Raw genomic sequence first — 13,228 nt, 5'->3', positions numbered from 1 at the left:
CCCGACATTTTTTTGGTATTTCTATTTTCTTTGTACTTAGTTTCTTCATTCATGGATCTCAAAATCTATATTGTACCACTTTTATTCACTAGTGCTATACAATGCAATTAGCCCTAAAATGAAGGTACTACTCAATGCACTGGTACCACTAAATATGTGTAGTACTGTCATAAACTAGCCTTAGGTACTGAAGGGTTTGATCCTACAAGTATTTACTCCTGTGTTTGTTTATTTTTTTTACTGATATTTGCAGTTCTAGTGAGCCACCGTGTATTGATTTTTCTCCGATCTGTAGGGCCTTTGGTTTTGGGAAGGTTTTGATATAGTACGTGATCATGTGATGAGCAACTTTATCATAAGGCATATGCGTAAGTGGACTGAATTAAGGTTACACAGCCTTTTTACTACCATTTTCCTAACATCTGAGTGCCTTGACTTTGGAGCCTCAATAATCTTTTTTAATGTAGGCTTTTTTTTGTGTTTCAGCTGTAGCAAAAAAGTCTATGTTAAAAAGAACATTTTATATATATTCTTTGTAATATATATATAGCACAAAAATTACTGCTGTACATTTCAAGTATGCTTCCAAGGTATTTTTTTTCCAGGTTTTAAAATATTTTTTATTGTGGGCATTTGTAAAAAATGTTTGTTTTTTTTCCCCTCCCCTATTGTGCTTGAATGCTGGCTTGTTGTTTATAGAGCTGTTCAATAGCACTGAACTAATGGGATCCTTTTCATTGGAGAGAGGAAGCCAGTGAAGCATTTATTAGAAAAAGAGGAGCACAGGAAAAAAAATTGCCTGATCTGTGCAAAATACATAGAGTGTCTAAGAAATTGGGGGATCACTAGCCATGAAAATATCCATTTACAGAAGGGCAGGTTTCTTACTTTGCTTTACGCATCTTGACTTGCAAGTCTCATTTTTTTAGGGGCTTCATTGCAAACCCCTTACTCAGTTGATTAATATTCTCCATGCTGGTAATTTTTCTGAAACCAATAGGTCTATGTCCATGAGTTAGCATTCTTCAGGGAGGAGCAAGGGTTTGCCTGTTCCAAACCTTCATAACGCCTCAGTCTGCAGGAATTGGCATGCGTTTTCAGTGGAGTGGAGTCAGTCAAACTTTGATTAGGGGCATGTGTGGCCTGGGAGCTAGGAAGAATCCTAACCCTGTTTGAGGGAATGACTCAGTCTGAGTTTGGAAACATCACCTCACTTGCTCCTGTCTCAGTCAGTGCAGCTGGAATAGTGGAAGAACAAGCACGGCACTGAAAACCAGATCAGCTAGAAGTTAGGCATCTAACAAGAGTGGGCGGATGAAGGCTTGTGGCCTGCAGTGTGCAGAGGGTCTGATTTAGATGAACATGAAGGTCCCTTCCAACCTTAAAGTCCAAGTCTGTGGTGCTATTGTCACGGTGGGAGCTTTGCTTTAAGCTGGACTTGCAGGCATTGAGTACATGCTGGACAGAAGAGAAGTTACAGAGGAGCTGAGAGCTAATCCTATGGAAAAGAAACGGAATATCCGATAGACATGCAAGGGCTGGTTTGTAAAGCCCAGCTCCCCCAAGTTAAAAACCACATCTTCCTCTCATTTCTTTTAGTGGACGTTAGCTGCCTATGTACTGCTGAGCTGCTTCCACAACCAGCTACCAACACTGACTTGATAACCTATGGAGAGGTTGTTTTGTTGAGCTACTGCGCGTCGCCGTAATTACTGAGTGCTGCTTCTGTAGAATGAGGCAGTCTCTCTTTTTCTCTGCCTTTTTTATTTGTGTAGTTTCAGTTAAAGTCAGTGGAGTTAATCTCTTATTCTTAATGAAATTGTTTTATTTGGTTGTCGGTCTTTAGATTCTTGAATGTTATTCATTCATACACAGCAATGTATAGTAACCTACATTGGGATGTAGCCACAGTAATCTTCTTCAGTCAGTCCTTCGCTGTGCTGTGGAGTTAGTAAAACTTCAGGTTTCTGGTCTGCCTGGTTCCTCGTTTTAAATGTGAATTGAAAAGGTTCAAGGATTGAAAAAAAAGAGGTGGTAATTCGATCAAAGGTCCTCCATACGGTAGGCATCCCAAGGTGAATTCACCTCTGTGCACAGCTCCAAAACCAAGCTCGTCCTTCGCTTATGTCCCATGAGACTCAATTTTGAAGGTTTAAATGATGCATAAACCTCTGTGTAAGGAGTGATTTCACCCTCAGAGGACTTTTCTAGATAGCTGCTGCACTGCCAACACTTACCATGTAGAGCAAGCAGCAATTATTCACTGAGGTATAGGTCCCAAATATTGGTCATTTCTAGATTCCCAATGGCGAATTAGGCTCCTAACTCCCTTTGATTTTCAGTGGAAATTAGGAGCCTAAATAAATCTGAGAATCGGGGTCTTTGAGCCTTTTCTCTTAAGTGACTGTATGGGCCGGGATGCTGTCCCCACCCAAAGTGGTACAAGATGGAGCCTTCACCCACCCAGCCCCCCAAAAAGATCATCCCAGTTTTATTGTATAACTTGTTCTGAAGGAAATACAGTTCGTCCCCAAACGATCAGTCTGTTTTATTTGGCGAATCGTGTTGTGTGTGTTTTTTTTTTTTTTTTTTTTTTTTTTTTTAAAAGCAAAACCTTCTGCAGCTTTCAGGGAATCTTGAAGAAGTTATGAAACAATCGCCAGCTGTTAAACCCAGAAGATCTGTTGCTGACAGATAAGACAGACAAATAGGAGAAGTGCTTTGGCAGCGAGAGCTGTGGACAGGGCTTACCAAACTCTCGCTTTCCGATAGAGATGAGGGTTGATGTTAAGAAATGAAATATTGTGCATGCATGGGCTTTTGGGAGGGGGGGAAGAGATGCCTGATACTCTTCCAGTGTCCCATCTCTCTAAGGATCATGGTCCTGCCCACAAATGTGTTAGCAGGCCTGGACCACGTAGCCAGGCAATCTCACCACACAAGGGGCTGCAACTCTTCTGGAAGGCCGTTGGGTCAGAGAATGGAAGGGAGCAGCCCCCACAGCACGAAACAGGAGTTACGGAGCAGCCCAGTGTGCTGGTAACGCTGAGCCAGATTCTCTTCTGCAACCTGCTCTGCTCAGCCTTGGGAGAGTAGTTCCTAGGAGCTGGGTATGGCTCTCAGCTTGCCCCAGGTCCCACTTACATAGGGGGCTGCTCTAATTCACAGCTGCTGACTATGGTCTTTAAGAGCCACTTGTAACTTGGCAGAGAACAGTCACACCTCAGTGTGGGGCAAGACAGCTGGTGAGGGGATAGTTTTGGCTAGCTTAGTGCTAGCTAAGAGATTTCTCCCTCCCCCCACCCCCGCGCGCACACACCTGCCTGTGGAATTCTTAGAACCTGACAGCAGCCACCAGATTCTGAGCATTGTGTGTTGCTCACAAGCAGCACAAAGGAGCCAGGAGCAGAGCAGACAGCTTGGCCCTTGATCCCTTGCTTAATGCGTCGTGCTACTGTTGGAGAATATGGAGCTTGCCTCACTACTGGGTTATATCCGCTTTACCCCCAGCAGGATGCTCTACACTGGGCCCAAAATGTATGTTTGTTTTTTAATTCTGCTTCTTGGGGAGGGGAGGATTTGAGTTCTGTGAACTCCCTTAAATCTTCCTCTTCAGAGGTATTGTTCCACCCCAAGCTAGTCTATGTGACTTCAGTGGGGTCAGACTGACACAGGGTTGTGATGAGACTGTTACTGATAGTGCTGTGGTCCTCACCGGCATGTCTCATGGCAACTTAACGTTTGAAGTGATTGTGCTTCTGTCAGATCCCTTGGGAAACTCTTCCCCAGTCCATCTGCTTGGGCGTCTCTGAATCCTTTCCTCATATTGAACCTACAATAGCCCTTCGTTAGTTTCAGGTGGGTTATTCCCTGTGATATCGTCATCAGGGATGTGAATAATTCCCTTCCTTACAACGTGACTTCAATGGCTTTCACAGACCAGATAGTCGCACGCCCCTTGAGTCATCTCTGCTCTCTAACCTAGAGGACAAAATTGGAAGCATTTTATCTCCCCATCCTCTGACTTTTTTTTTTTTTGGTTGCCCTATTTTACATTTTCTTTACTTTTTTGTATTTCTATCCTAATCTGTCGGGGGACCAATATTGGAGCTGGTCAGCCCCGGAGGATTATCTTATGGGTAAATGCTGAACTAGAACAGTGACCTTGGGCAAAATAATTTTGTTTACTCTCTGCCTAAGTTCGCTCTATAAAATAAGGATAATACCCACTTCCTTCCGGGGTTGTGATAGTAAGATGCATTCATGGTTGTGAGGTGGTTGGATCCAGTGATACGGAGAGTCATATAAGTGCTTCAATATTCCAATTTCTGTTACATCATGGCTACAAAGAGCTATGTATTATCTCCTTAGTTTGACATATCTGCTATGCAATAGTTATATGCATAAATCTACTGGTGTGGAGAAAGTGAATAAGGAAAAGTTATTTACTTATTGCCAAAATATAAGAACTAGGGGTCACCAAATGAAATTAATAGGCAGCAGATTTAAAACAAACAAAAGGAAGTTTTTCTTCATGCACTGCACAGTCAGCCTGTGGAACTCCTTACCAGAAGATGTGGTGAAGACTAGGACTTGAACAGGGTTCAAAAAAGAGCTAGATAGCCATTGATGGACCTAACCTCCATGACTCTATTAGCCAGGATGGGTAGGAATGGTGGCCCTAGCCTCTGTTTGTCTGGAAATGGATGACAGGAGAGGGATCCTGTGAGGGTTACCTGTTGTGTTCCCTTCCTCTGGGGCATCTGGTATTAGCCACTGTCGGCAGACAGGATACTGGTCTAGATGGACCTTTGGTCTGACCCAGTGTGGCCGTGTTTATGTTCTTACTAAATGGAAGCAACTGCATAGCTTTGCCCTTAGTATTATACTCTAACAACTGGCTGATTATCTCAGGCAAAATGGTAAAGATGGCTATTATAATGAATGAAGTTCTGCATTTTTCATCTTCAGTCACTTTGCAACCGTTAACTCTTTAATCTTCACCAGACCCGAGGGAAGAGGATGCATATTATTACCCCATTTTTGCAGATAGGGCAAGTAGAAACTGAAAATTGGAGGATCTGATCTTGAAATCACTAGTGGTGGAGGCATTCAACCCCTCCTAAAACTAGGCTGCCTTAATTTGGATTTCAGCGCCAGTTTTCAGTCATCCCCGTTTAAAACACCAGCCTTGAGATGTTATGGGACCTCTTTGCAAACATGGGCACCTAAGAAGGATTTGTACGTTACATGTCTCTCCATGTGCCTCATACGTGAAGGAGAGTCTTTCAGCTAGAAGACTTAGGGGCAGAGTCTAAAGGGGCATTAGTGTTTTCACACAAGCTGTAGAGATCTGGAGGTCCTGAGGGAAAGTGCTTGGGGGAACCCTGGTGACGGTCACTATACACATCTTGGATTTGAATGCTCAAAATGGCATGGAACATGTAAGCAGGAATTTAAGCTCCTACGTCAGGGGTGGCAATAATTTTCGACGGGGGCCACTCCAAGATTTTGGAAAGTGGTCGAAAGCCGCAGTCTTCCGTGATACTAATTGAAGCGGTGCAGTGTCTGGGGGTGGAGGTAGGGTGCAGAAGGAAGCGTGACGTAAGGGATTGGGGTGCAGGAGGGGGTGTAGGGTCTGGGAGGGAGTTTGGGTGAAGGAGGCAGTTGTGACCTGGGACATTGGACTGGGATGCAGGGCTTTGGGTTGTGAGTTGACCAGGGGTGCAGGAGGGAGTGCAGGGCTTTGGGTTGTGACTTGGGGCAGGGGATTTGGGGTGCAGAGGTTTGAGTCGTGAGTTGACCTAGGGCAGGAGGGGGCTGTGACCTGGGACAGCTCACTGGGGTGCAGGAGGAGTACAGGGGGTTTGGGATGTGACCTAGGGCAGGAGGGGGTTGTGACCTGGGACAGCGCACTGGGGTGCAGGAGGAGTACAGGGATTTGGGTTGTGACCTTGGGCAGGGGATTGGGATGCAGGGTCTGGGAGGGGTTATGAGTTCAGGAGGGGGACAGAGGGTTTGGTTTATGTGGGGTAGCAAAGGAAGAACGAGACTCTCTTTTGGTTCTCTCTTGTCCTAGCAGCTCGATGCTACAGCTGCTCTGAAATCAGAGAAAAACAGGTTTTTTCCAGGGAAAATGCCTTTCTCAGCATGGCCTATATTTTGGGAGCAAATCTGATGTGTTAGCTGGGCTTTGATAAAAGGACCTTTGATTCTCACAAGGATGTGAAAAATCACTCACTTTAGGAAACTTTGGCTGTGTCATAGGCCCAATTTTCACTGGTCTCCGTCTAGCTGTTTCTATGGGGCCATGTCACATGGAGACCAGAAACTGGCCAGTGACTCTGGTAATGAGCAAGACTGTAAGGGGAGCACAGTATTTTTGCCATTCTGAAGGAAGCTGAGAGAGACTAGTTAACTTTATAGCACACTTGAGTTGGACAAGGCTTCTGCTGATTGGTTCTCCCATGCACTTTGCAATTTCCTCAGGGCTAAGATATTGATGGATATCACTGGAGAAGGAAAATTAGAAACTTGATTTTTCTAGTGAATCTGTTTTGAACCCTGTATGACACTCTCTCTCTATCTGTCTACTTTGGAATTGTATATAAAAGAGTGACATTTATCCGGAAGGTTTCCTACCTGAGGAATTATATTTTTCACCTGACTATACCTCTCTGGCTCTCTTCCCATTCTCTGTTTGATCTCAGCATGAATTTTCCCTGCCTTTCTGCCCCTCCTCCTTTCCTGGAGGTGGTTGATAGGAGTTGATTAGTGAGGATTGATTACATAAGAGGTGTCAGTTGCACATGTTTTGCATAACTGCGCAGGAGTGATTTCAGCTAGAGTGCACCAAGTTCTCCTCCATGCTTTGCAACAGAGGGGAGAGATGTGTATCTTCATTCCTGAACCAAGAGGAACATGGCTTACACCATGCCCTCTGAAATTTCACAAGGAGGATCTGGTTTATGATCCTACCAAGCAGACAATATGCAGCAAAATGCAGAAGGGAGGGTTAGTACAGTGATCATTAAAAGATGTTCGTTTTTTAGATTTTTTAAAAAATAAGACCCAAAAAATACCTTTCCATGGGCTCCATGCACCCTGACAGTTATCAGCAAAGATGCCTCAGAAAGGTAGCCATGCTAGTTTGTAACTTTAAAACCAATGAGTAGTCCTGTGGCACATTAGAAATCAACAAAGATGTCTCTCAGGAACACAATGCAAAGAGAGAGGCTTAGATACCAGCCAATGCGCTACAACGTCCCACTTTCAGCCCTCTCAAGAGAGAGAAGATTATGTACAGTTGGCAGATTCTAACTGGTTTGGTTCGTGAGGGAGGGGGAGAATGAGTTTGATAGCCAGTGGAGAATGGAAACTGCCATTTCTCTCTCATGCTAAGGTAGATCAAGCATGAGTAGTATTACTAGTCTCTGAGAGAGAGGGTGTGTCTTGAGGTGAAGGCATTGGAGTGGCACTTGAGACCTGGGTTCATTTCTGATTCTAGCACAGACTTCCTGTGCAATATTGAACCAGTCATTTAGCCTCTCTCTGCCTCAGTTCCCCATCTGTATAATGGGGATAATAACTCTGCTATGTCTCATTGGCCGGAGTGGGGAGGCAGATGTTAATAGTTGTGTGGTGTGGAGATACTATGGGGAAGGGGACCAGATAAGAACTAAGGATGTTAAAAATCAGTTAATTGACTAATTGAGTAGTCGATGGAATTTCCACTGATTACTTGACTAGTCGATAAGCACATCTGCATTTCTCCACTGGAGTTCTTGTATATTTCAAAGGAGGAATGTGGAACTCGGCATGCAGCGTGGGGCCAGCAGGAAGTCCCGCTGACTCTGGGCTGCACACGGGCGTGCCAGCTTGGAAAGGTACAAGAGTCCCCCACTGACCCCGGGCTCCATGCTGCACTGCCGATTTGAAATGCCGTGCGGAGGACTCCCCAGCTGGTCCTGGACTCCCCGCAGCATTTCAGCAGAATCCGGGATCAGCTAGGGACTCCCCAGCTGACCCCGGGTTCCGAGTGGCATTTCCCCAGAACCCGGGGTCAGCCCGGGCTTCACAACACCACTTTGAATCGCTGCCCTTTTTGAAACACTGAGGCAGAGTTCAAAGGGCAGCACCACACAGCTGATCCCCAGCGGCTTAGCTGTGCATGCTGCCCCTTTGAAGTACCCTCTTCTCCCCCTTTTGCTGCCTCTGTCTGATAGGCAGCAAGGGGTGGGGTAGAATCGACTAGTAGACTGGTTAGCCAATAAGATTTTGTTTATCGGATAGTTGACTAGTCTTTAAGATCCTTAATAGGAACCTGACATGGATAGTCCTTGGGCAAGTCACTTGCTTTTTTTGTGCGGCCGTCCCCATCTGCAAAATGGGGAGAACAGCATTTGCTTTTCTCCCATTTCTTGCCTAGTCAGACTGTAAGACTGACTGTGCACTAGAACTGAGCTAGTGTGACATGGGAAAATGGATGCTCCCTCGAACAGGCAGATCCCAGGCTATTTTTGGGCTTTAAGCTCTTACTGGAAGACAGACCCATTTCCCGTAAAGAATACATTGCTGAGAAATTGATGATGGCGTTTTTATATAGAAAGGCCTTGGGTCCATAAAATCTTCCTCATTTATGTGCTGCTCCTCGGTGCACGCTTTGCTTATCTCCTTGGCGACCGTGACTGGCATCTGAACAGCTAACCTTGGCTGCAGAAGGCCTGGCATGTCTAGTTTGTGGGAGGGAAACCAAGTGAAATTCTTCCCTAGTCTGATCAGAGCAAAAAGTAGTTCTGGGCGACGTTCCCCGTTGAATGTCTTGCCCTCTTATATCCCTCGCTAATATATCTCATGAGTCTTGCATGAGGCGTGCGAGGTTTTGAGTTTGTGTCATGGCTAACCCCATCCCTCCGATAGCAGAACTGTTTGTCAAACTTCCACACGGCCTTTCTTCTCTCCAAATAGCTGACTCTGCGGTATTGGCATGCTTGGATCTCTCTGGCAGTGGCGTGGCTGCGGGCCAGCTGCATTACTCACTCTGTCTCCAAAGGAACACGTCGCCTCTTTTTGCTTTGTAATCTCCACCCTCTCCCCTTTCTTTATCCTACTTGATCCGTACAGGAAAATCAGAGAAACCGGCTCATCTACAACCTGTCCCTTCTTGTTAAATCTTGGATCATTGCTTGTCATTCTTGTTAGGGGTCAGGAGTAGATTATTAAAACAAATTTATGTCCACTATGCCTCCCTGTATGGCCATACTGCAAAAGGAAAGTGAGTGTGTGGTAAATACATGCTTTAAAATAGAAGTCCAATAAAGAGCTGTCTTTTGGAATAGGTATTTTATTCAGAATTTCATATGTACCCTGCTCTTTTTTTTCCCTCTAAAGTGCCAGTGTGGAATGAGAGAAGAATTTAAGACAAAAGTTTGTAGAGATTTGAAACTTAACCCTAACTTTGCTACATAAAATGACGGGGAAGGACGGAATGAGGTATTTACCAAAATCTTTTAAACAGGCTGAGTAACACTCTGATCTCTCTCTCATGACTGTACAAATCTGGAAAAAATATCCCTTGGCTTCAATGGAATTCTTCTGGTTTTGCAGTAGTGCAAATCCCAACTGTTCAGAAATCAAGACTCAGGACTGCTAAAATCAGTCATGGGCTTCAAAAGGATCAGGTTGCAAAATAATAAATGTGGTGTTCTTTTTACAGGTCTTCTGGAGTTTGAGCCTGTAGGATTAATGTGGCTAAACTTTTCTCCACAATCATATGGGCTTGAAACTTCCTTTTAAAAACATGAAAGCTGAGATGCTTCTGTAATCGCTGAACTGGAGAAGCTGGAACTGTGTGAAAACCAGCAATTATTGTGAGACTCACAGTGAAACTGCAAGAGTTGGCAATGGTGGATAAACCAGATGTGGCTCAACATAGTTAGCTCCCCCCAACCCTGAAGGGGGGAAAGAAATGCAGGGATACATTTTCAGCATAATACATAGCTTCAGTTGGCTTATCTTAAGCCGAGCTTAGCGGTGTCTCTACAGCAGGAGGACAGTGGAAGCAAGTACCCCCACTGGCTTCCCTTGCTCCTCGCAAAAGAAGGAATACCGAAGGCTGGGAGGGCACTCTCAGACTTGGATTTAGCAAGTCTTAACTAGTCTCGCTAAATCAAACTCCAGAAGATTGATTGCAGCAACAGCTATCTTCTGTGGTGTGAAGACAAGGCCTAAGAGAATGCAATGCCATTGATGTCAGTGGCCTTATATAAGGGATTAATTTATCCCAGATGGGTAGACATGAGTGAACCTCAAAGAGGCTGTTAACTCTTAGCTCCTGAAGTCAGATGATCACAAGAGAATCACACTGTAGCTATTCTTCAGGGTGGTAGAGTTGTTACAGGCTAATCTTCTACCAAATTACTGTTGACATCGGTAGAAATTGAGGGTGTCCAGTATCTCACAGAATCAAGACTTTGTTTTGAATGTGTTCACCAACTAAATGATTAAATTACAATTGTGATGATTATTTCTACAGTCCATGGACCAAAAGCAGGGCCTCTTTGCATGCACACCTGGTGAGAAACAGTCCCTGCTGAAAGAGTGATCTATCTCAGTACAAACAACAGGAAAAAGGATAAGAGGAGGGAAGGCTGATTATCCCCATTTTACAGATGGATCACTGAGGTACAGATGTATGAAGTAAAGGCAGTCTGTTACACAGCTGTCAACTGAGCATAGATTTCCTAAATCTCCAATCGATACCTTAGCTTCAAGACGACTTTTCCTCAAACTTCCTTTCAAGTAATATTGAAATAGGAAAAAGAAGGATAAAAAAACAAACGTTCTGAAATCAGATTCCTGCCCCCTTCCCCAGCATACTAACACATGATAAGGTTTATTCTCTTCCTCAAACTGAATTTAAAACTATGGAAAGAAGCAACCAACTCTGAACTTTCTCATGGAAATTTCTCCTGTGCATATCTTTTAACTGCTCCATGATCATGAAATTCTGTTAATGTGTTATAGTGTCCTAAGTTTCCTGTCTTAAACTTCTCTGCTTCCACACAGTGTACCAGTGAGTTTAGCACTCTCTGTTTACATAAGAACAGCCCTACTGGGTCCATCTAGCCCAGTATCCTGTCTGCTTTGTTTTCTGTAACTGCCTTGCCTTAACTTTCACGGGCAAACGTGGGTTTTTTGGGGGGCGGATTAGTCTTTTGGTGTAATTTTACACCTTATTACCCATTTTATTTTTTTGCTTTGTCCAGTTCTCTTTTCCAAGCTTTGTAGTTTGAATTCATGTTGTGCTTGTATTGCAAAACCCATTGCTTCAGCAAGCAAGCAAACTTTGAATATTTCAAGGAACTGAAAATTCTCCAGAAGTGGAAAGGATAACAGGAATGACTGCATTTTAATACCTGACTGAGTTGGCTGTAGCCTTCCAATCAGAGGTAGGCACTTGATATCAAGGTTTTCAGTAGAACAGAGGCCATTTGATAACCAAGATTAATTTTTCAGATAGTCCATCCCCTTTTGTAAAATCTGTCCTTATTGTTTCTGTGATGGAGGCTCCACAGAATTAGGCCCACAAAAGCTGATCCTGATTTTTCTCTCTCGTGATGCAGAACCTGATTCCAGCAGTGTTACTGTCTAGGACTCTGTACTCAATGCCCTCTGAGCAGCAGAGATTCCCTGCCTTGCTGTCTGCGGCTTATGCTCCATTTCTCCTGGCCCTTGCATGGCAAGGAACCCACCAGTAATGATACCCATGGCAATCATCTGACTTGGGCGGGTATTTGTTGGGCCTTCTAATACTAGAAGTACATGCACAAGCACTTGGAGATGAAGTTAGTGGCTAATTTTCTCCCTGCTCGCCACTGGAACAGCAAACTACTAGCTGGGGATACAAAATCCCATTCAATCAGTTAACCAATTAAATGTTACATTTAATGGTTAATCACTTAGACGGGATCCTGTGGGCGGGGACTGCTCCAGCCCAGATGGGTTGCCGATTAATCAGTATCCAGTAAGCATCACTCGCTAATGTGATGCTTATCGGTTAACCACTGCCATCCATGCTGCTGGCTGTATCATCATTGTGCTTCCAGCGGCAGATAAGAGATTATTGCTGGAGGACATTTGCAGAGTGGGATTTTCAGAAGCATTCATCAGAGTCAGGTCCAATGCTCTTGAAAATTCCACGTTTTGTTTTGGTTCCCTATTGTTTTGCCAATCTATGTATTTTTGTGAGGTCTGTTTGCAGAGGGTAACCCGAATGGGGCTTATGAGCAAAGGGACTCAATTGGACTTATGTGACCCATGGAAGAGAAGACCAAAATGAATGCTTGAGCTGCTAATCTTCATTAAGATAACTTTGTGGGGTGTGCAAATAGAGAGGTGGAGGGAGAGACATTATAATTCTAGTTTCAAGCAACCCCATTACTTTCACGGTATGTCCTGGTTTTGGAAGCGTGCTTGTTTTATAGGATACTGCCCTTGATCACAGTAAGTAAAAACTGTCTCCCTAGCAGAATTGAAGATCTGGCAGTATTTTCCCTCCCTTTGTAACTGTTCTCTCCATGACAACTTGTTAAAAATCTGGTTTCAAAACAGCTCTTTTAATGTTGGGGAGAAGGGGAAATGAAGCTACTTAAATGACGACCAGAACATTAAGAGAGTTCTGGATTGTCCATTCTCCCTGTCTCCTAACCCACAAACAAGGGATCCATTTAGTGAAATAGAAAGACGGCAAATTCAAAACTGCTGCGATGAAATATTTTTCTTACAAAATGCTTACTTCATTGTCACGTGACGTGATTGATCCCAAAGAGTTAGCAAGATTTAAGGCAGGATTTGGCATTTATATGGGAAACAAGGTTATCCAGAATTATGGTGCTTTTAAAAACAAGTATTTTGGAAGGGACAAGACCATCACCAAGACTCGATACCACCACGTTTGCCAACTGCTCTATTCTCTGAGACAGCTAGTGCTGGGCGCTGTCAGTCAGTGGTCAGCGTTTTCATCTGTGGTCTCACCAATTCAGTAGCCTCGTTATAGTGGCCCTCTGTATTCTGACAACACTTCAGACCAGAATCTACTATTCTCACTCACTTGGAGCGGTACCTTGCCTGACACTGAAGTCCAATGGGACTTCTTGCAGAGTAAAATGCCACCGAGCTTGGGTAATGCTGGCAGAATCTGGCTTTTCACATTCCTTCTGGACTTTGG

At 44.2% G+C, this 13,228-nt stretch overlaps 1 protein-coding gene across 8 annotated transcripts in view; it reads left to right on the top strand.

Annotated features, from left to right (window-relative positions):
* IKZF2 (IKAROS family zinc finger 2) overlaps positions 1–13,228 on the top strand; it is a 139,874-nt gene that overhangs the window by 89,421 nt on the left and 37,225 nt on the right. The window contains exon 1 of one of the 8 annotated variants that reach the window (XM_025186823.2): positions 3,318–3,537. The exons of the other annotated variants lie outside the window; for them this stretch is intronic. The gene's annotated coding sequence lies outside the window, so the exon portion shown is untranslated. Of the gene's footprint in view, positions 1–3,317; positions 3,538–13,228 lie in introns of those variants that run through there. 8 annotated transcript variants of the gene reach the window in all.

This window comes from Pelodiscus sinensis, chromosome 7 (assembly GCF_049634645.1).
Source record: "Pelodiscus sinensis isolate JC-2024 chromosome 7, ASM4963464v1, whole genome shotgun sequence".
NCBI classification, from domain to species: Eukaryota; Metazoa; Chordata; order Testudines; family Trionychidae; genus Pelodiscus; species Pelodiscus sinensis.
The sequence above is the reverse complement of the archived record's forward strand: the minus strand, read 5'-3'. Positions and strand labels throughout refer to the sequence as shown.